General features: G+C 27.6%; 1 long non-coding RNA gene across 1 annotated transcript; it reads left to right on the top strand.

Moving 5' to 3' along the window:
* The first annotated feature begins 1514 nt into the window (after positions 1–1514).
* Positions 1515–4603, top strand: LOC127256739 (uncharacterized). Its single transcript, XR_007839899.1, has 5 exons — positions 1515–1677; positions 1914–1980; positions 2601–2680; positions 4092–4231; positions 4325–4603. It is a non-coding gene; the product is annotated as an uncharacterized LOC127256739 (long non-coding RNA).
* The last annotated feature ends 2704 nt before the right edge of the window (positions 4604–7307 follow it).

The raw sequence follows: 7307 nt of genomic DNA on the forward strand, positions 1-7307 counted from the left end.
TTTGGCGTGACGGTGACGCTCCGGTTTGAGCCGGCCGGGGTGTTACACATGTTTACCTAGACATCTTGGTACAATTAAGCACACATTTATATTTAGTCGAAAATCACCACATATACTTATAAAAATTGCTAGAGGAACATATTCCAAATTTGCGTTATCATTGAACATCAGAATAGGGCTTCTCACCAAGTGACCTTCTATCAAGTTGGCTTCCTAATTGATTCCTTGCCCAAAATTTTCCATTGGACTTCAAAGTCGATTTGTGTTGCCCATTACCTTTTAGCCGATTATATCAGAAACAAACTATACAAAGAATGTGTCTGTTTGTGGGTTTTAGTTTTTGGGTTTGAATTTTTTAATAGGAGAAAGTTGAATTTGAATAGTTGTTTGATGTGATATAAATAGAGGTTGATGCGATGTTTTGAATGTAAAATTATGTATAGTATAAAAAAAGAAAAATAATTGTTTGATGTAATATTTGTTAAAGGAAAAAAAAAATCTGAATAGTAAAAACATGTGGTAAAATATAAAAAAAAAATAATCTAAATACATATATGAAATTGAAGATTGCAGCTATAGAATTATTTGATCCCATATAGTTGTTAAAGTTGAACATATGTAATAATAATATGCACCATACCAAATTGAATTGATTGTGCTCTAAGTATTTTTCTAACTTTGAATCAAAACATGGTTGATGTTGGTGTGATGTGCATATGATAGTTTAAATCCAATTATGTTGCTAGTATTTTTTAAAGAGTGTGTTTACTTTGAAACATATAATTATAATACATAAAATTGTTTTAATAGAGTATATAATTATAAGATTAATTAATATTATCACTACCAAAAAATCAACCATTTGTAGCTGATGTATTGTTCGTAACAATAGTTCAGTCACAAAAAGTATTTTTTGTTACAATTTTTGTCAGAACAAAAAAAAATTGGACTGGTCAATATTTTTTTTATTTGTTTCGATCGTTTATCCGTAACAACTACAATTGTAACAAGATTTGGTATCTATGTATTTGTTACGTATACCAAATTGTAATAAAAAGTCAATAGTAAAATAATAAATAATATTTTTTAAGAAATCTATATAAAATTCAACCAAAAAAATATAATTAAAAAATAATTTTTAATGGTTTCGATAGTTTATCCGCAACAACTACAATTATAATGACATGGGTTCCTGTATGTATTTGTCATGTATATAAAACCGTAAAAAAAAAAATCAATATTATAATTATAAATATTTAAAAAAAAAACAATCTATATAAAATTATTTTTAAAAAATAATAATTAAAAAGTTAATCAAAAATAGAAATCGTGTTAACACTTTCTTCATTTTCTCAACATATATTAACCACTTAAAAAATATATTTATAAAATATTTTAAAAATATATAATAATTTAAAAAGAAAAATGATAAAAAGCGTGTTAACACTTTCTCTTCTTTCCCAACATATATTAACACTTTCCAATTTCTGTACAATTCCATACATACACACGCTCTCATTTTCCTTTTCCCCCAAATCGCCTCCCGATCCACACACATATGAAGATCTTCTCTACACTTCACTCTGATCTACCGTCGCTGGTTTGACGCTCGTGTTCTCTGAGTTATGGCCAGCGTAAATCTTCCTCGCCGCATTATAGTTCTCACGAAATCGAACGGTGAGTTAAAACCTAGGGCATTCTATTTTGAAGCTATGAAAATTGATTTTTAGTTTCTTTAGTGTTCTAGGGTTTTGGATAATCTTCTTGTACAAATTATTTCATATTTTTACTGGGTAAATAACGAGTTTTTTTTTTTATAATTTGTCTTGGGTAAATACCCAGTATGGATGTGTTTTCTGAAATTCACTTTTTCATGGTTGAATAATACTCATTTCATCAACTTTCATTTGTAGGATTAAGTTATTGAACAACGAGGTGCTGCAGAGGTGGACTTATAACTGTTTGAAGATCGTATATTAGGTAATGTATTATGTGACTGGAGATTCTAATTTATTGTTCTTTTAAAGTTTTATCAACTCTGTTTTCATAAAATGAAGTTTACAAAACATTGCATCTGGGTGTTGTTTAAAATGATGTCTTTAGGCATGGCATATGTGTCATTACTCTCCGGTTTGTATAGGAATTACTAAAAACCTTAAGCTCGAGAGTCGATGATGGATAAGTCGTCTTTGAGTTTCTTCTGAAAGTGAAAGAAAAATAGAAGACGAGAAACAGTTTTGACACTTCCCCCTTTAACCAATTTTTTCTGCAAATTTTGTTTTACTTTCAGTCTTCCATTTACTTTTGTCCCGAGTCTGGTTGTTGTTACATTTATTGTTCTTTTTCTCTTTTCCACCTACTTCATTCAATCTCAATCTATGTGTACCAGTCTTCAATCACTTTGAAATAATGATTTTTTCTTTGGTTATGTGGATTATGTATATATATTGTTGTTGGTGATATATATATATACACACTATGTTGGTTAACAACACTAAGCCTTTATTACTCCATGGTTATTACAGTAGACTGTTTTGTTGCAAATCTTACATTTTCCTATTTCCAATTTCTAACAATGATGCTAACATTTTGGTAAGCAGATATTTTCTCTTTCTGTGGTTTGCTCTGCCCGGCTGGCCCTTTCTTGATTGGGGTTGTAGCAAATAATATTGTTATTAAGGTAATATTCTCATTATTGAGTTTCTACTTTTTATTCCCATAAGGCTTTCTTTTTCGCTTTTTTATTTCCCTGGGACAACCTTAATTATCCTGATATTGCATTTCCAGTATTCTTTTTGAATCTACTTGTTAAATGCTGGAAATATGTAAATGGAATGGAAAAAAAAGAAGTCAAACTACGGAGGTTTTCTTTTTCTTTTCCTTTTTGTGTGTTTAACGCTTTTTATTTGAAAATATAAAAATATTGTTGGGTGAGATGTTTTTGGACAAAATAAGTTAACACAAAAAAACTGTGATGTGATATTGACACAAAAGATTGAGAAATGGGCGAAAAAATCATAGATGCACAGTTGTGTTCCCTATTCTCACAGGAGAGCAACATTATTCTGCCATGACTGTGATAATTGTCTACATTATGCAGTACTTCTAAAACTGAGCATATTCAAGCTTTCATGTATTTTATATACATTTTTATGGCCGGAGATAGTATTGGGAGTTATAATCTCTTACTATCCAGTTTAGATCTTGCCAAAATATGCTATCTTTTATTTTAGATATGTTGGTGAAAATCAAACTTATGTTTTGAAATGTAATTTCTTCAAACTTTCAACGTTTTTCTCTTGATGTATAATACATTTCAGGGATTGTAGTATGGATTTTGGAATGAAGTGAATGCGATTTTACTTACACAACATTTGTTATATTGACACTTTAAGATTTTAAAGCTACGACAGTTGTATTAGTCGGTTATATTTGTTAGGTTGTTTATAGAGTATTGAATTCTTATCCGAGTTTTGAACAATCCCATCCATAAACTGAGAACCATCTTCTTATTATGTACTTTCTATTGCTAGTTTTGCATGATTTTGTATAACATATTCTCATCCATTTTCAAACCGAGTTTTTATTTTGAAAGTGATTATTGTGTTTTATGAATTCTGATTGTGTAGTTGTACACCATGAAATGGACATAAAATGGATCATGTGTAAGATTGTTATATCTAGCATCTGGTATATTGTTCTAGGGCATATCTATTTGGGTTTAACATAGTTGTATGGTCGAACGTTATTTGTAGGGCTTGATTGGTGGTTAATTTGTTTCTATTGGAGAGCTATGTTCGTTTCTTTTACTGAAGGATTGCCGATCTATGATCGTGGTGATTTATAAATATTAGTATATGTGTAAGGGGAGTTGGCCCCTATGGTCCATGTTGTGTTATTTATTTTCATAATGTTCAGGGGTCAGCCTATTTTATTAGTGCTTTTTGAGTTTATTTGTTACTATACTTGTATTTAAGATAGGGTCCTTAGATCAAAGCTAAAACGTAAGTTTTATTTTATTATATTCATCCATAACGTTTACAGAGGGAGACATTCCTCGTAACTAGCACTCGTTTAACCTATTTATATAGGTGATACCCTAGCCATTGTTAAGGTGTATGCTATAGCTGTAATGGTCCCGGAGACCGCACTTATCCTCCCAACTAATGCTGGAGCGAAAATTCTCGGTGATGTACTCGACGGAGATAATATCGAGTGGATTTACCAGGATGTACGCAATTTTTTATTTACTTTAATCTTTTGGAAATTAAATTACTTCAATTTCTGTATTAAATGCTTATATATTATTAAAAACACATTGCAGTTGGTTCGCCGCCCGTGATTGCAGCCTCCATGAGTCTGCACTCGACTAGCTGGGTCATTCATAGTAGTGTTTATGAGTTGCCCTTAAGATCGTACTTCTGTATGATATCAGATTTATCTATTTATGTTTACTTTTTGGTTTTTCGTATCGTTATTTAGTAGGTTGTTATGTTGGTGTACGAATTGGTGTTTTGTTGGGATGTTTTGTTAGCACCGTTGACGACTAATATTTTATTTTTGGCTGGACTATGAACATCATTGTATTGATGACCATGTGTAGTATTTTGATGGATTTGGAAATAATTATGATAAGATTAAGTTTTAAATTATTTGTCTCGCAGATTAATAATATAGACAAATGGAATTTATTTATGGCAACAAAACTACTATGCCATACAGGGACGTTTTTTGTAGCGTATTTTTAGTTACGGACAGTGGTCGGTACAAATGGTAATGTATGGTTGCCTGACTTTTGTCATGACTTTTTGTTGCGGAGTAACTTCGTAACAAACAACTTATTTGTTAGGGGGCAGTCCTTTTGTAATGTATTGTTGTTACGGACAAATCTTGTAACAAGAAATTTTCTGACAAGATTAGACATTTGTAACGCATTTTTTGATTTGGACATATGTCGTTACAAATATTTTTCTGACAATATTCAACTTTTGTTCCGCATTATTTGTGTCGGATATTTGTTGATTCAAAAACATGATTGATGTTTTTGTTACATACCAAAAAACGTAAAAAATGTAATTAACACGTGCTTATTTTGAGAGTTAACCACCAAATATTTGTTACGGATTTTGTTGCAGCACAAACTTTTTGTAGCGCGATTTTTCGTAGCGGTCATAATCCGTAACAAAGTTGACATAAAAAGCTTTTTTGCACGAAAAATGGGTTTTAGTTATGAATATTTGACCGTTATAAAATGACATTTTTTTGGTAATGCATGTTTATTTTACTTGATGAGATAATAACAACTTTTAGTATAAATATTATTTTAGATAAATTAATTCATCCATTTAAGTATGATTAATTATCTTTAATTAGGGTCTGTTTAGTATGTAAAATAGGATTATAATACATAGTATTATTTTAATGAATTATATAATCATACAATAAAATAATACGATATTTACTTTAGGGTCTGTTTGGTTCAAATGAGGGGAGAGTCTGTGTTTGCATTTTTTTTTTAAGAAGAGAGGGAAAGGAAAATAAAATGATTTTAATAAAATTTGATTAATTTATTCATAAAGTATGACACAAAATTTATTTGTCTAATATAATAAAACAAAAATTACATTACAAAGTATCATAATAGATATTTATTAAAACCAATACAGATAAACCATAATTTTTACTTATAAATAGTTACAAGATAACAAAAAACCATATAAATTAAGTATATAATAAACACAAGGCTTATCTTGTGGTGTCGAATTCAAATCTACTTATATAAGTTAAATTAATTATTAAACTAAATCAAATCATTTGAATTGAATTAATGAAAATACATACTTAATTATAAAATAAGTTCGATTAAAATTATTTAAAAGTGTTTAAAAAATATATATTTGAATTAAATTATTATGATTTTTTTTAGATAACGTAAGTATTTATTAAAATCAAAATACAGGAAAATAATAATTTTATATACAAATATAAAAACAAATTTATATAAACTAAATAAATTATAAAAATTAATCTAATAATTTATGTTAATTTTTTAAAATATATTTATTTGATAAACTCAATTATTAAAATTAAATACAATTATTTAAAAATAAATTAATTTAAAAATTTCTTTTTTCTAAAAAAAAATATATAATTTTATATATTATTTTTTGAAAATATTATAACTAAATTTATTGTAAATTTTAATTTAAAATATTTTAAAATATATAATGTCATTTAGATATTTGCAAAATAAACATTAATATTTATTCGATAATTAAAAATAAAAGAAATAAATATTAACATTTAAAAATATTAAAAAAAATTAATAACATGTTAAAAGGGTATAATAGGAATTTTATTTTTTTTAAAAAAAATGTTTTTGATAAAATCCCTCCTTTCAAAATTCCCCCAAATTGGAGAAAGAATAAAAATCTAAAGAAATTAACTACCCTCCCTCCCCTCTCTTTTCCTCTAAAGTAACATTAAACACACCAAACAGTTTTAAATAGAGGTGAGTAAAATATTTGAAATTTAAAAATTCGATTCGAATCAAAACAAAATTTAAAACTTGGTTCGGATTAAGTATTTTATAAATTTTGAATTTTCTGAACAATTTGGATCGGTATACGAAAAATCCTAATCAAGCTGAAATATAATATACTAATATATTTCATTATATGTATATATATTTAATATTATAATGAAATTATAAAAAGTAAAATAAAATATAGGATTTTAAAAAATAATAAAAAATTTAGTCTTTTTTCTTTTGGGATTATTTCAATTTTTTCATTAAGTTCACATTTCTTAATTCGAATTTTGGATTCCGATTATTTCAATCGGGTTTGAATTGATATTTTAAAACAAATTCCAACAAAAAATCAGAATGTCAGCCCTATGTTAAATACGCGTGTGATTGGAGTCAATCAGGTTTGGCCGTTGAAAGCGCTTTGGTCACACTTTGCTCTTGCAGCCTCTCTGGGGGCATTTCTTGTTGGTTAGTCAATTATTAATTTCACCAATAGTTGAAAATTAAATTTATTTAATTAATGGCGAACATAAATGAAATGGATAAAAGAATAATACTTATTTGATGAGGTTATTAATTAATCAAATGAGCTTCTGTTTAATTAACTAATGAAATTAAATAATTGAAATTGTGGGTGCATCCCCCATTGGATTGTAAATTCTTTATTTTATTTTTTAAACATTATTTTTTTATTGACTATCTTTTTCTACAATGAAAATTAATTTAGTCTCAGCAAATTGCAACAAGTGAAACTAATTAATGTTACAAGTTGATGCTA

This window comes from Andrographis paniculata, unplaced genomic scaffold, assembly GCF_009805555.1.
Source record: "Andrographis paniculata isolate CXL003 unplaced genomic scaffold, ASM980555v1 Contig56END, whole genome shotgun sequence".
NCBI classification, from domain to species: domain Eukaryota; kingdom Viridiplantae; phylum Streptophyta; class Magnoliopsida; order Lamiales; family Acanthaceae; genus Andrographis; species Andrographis paniculata.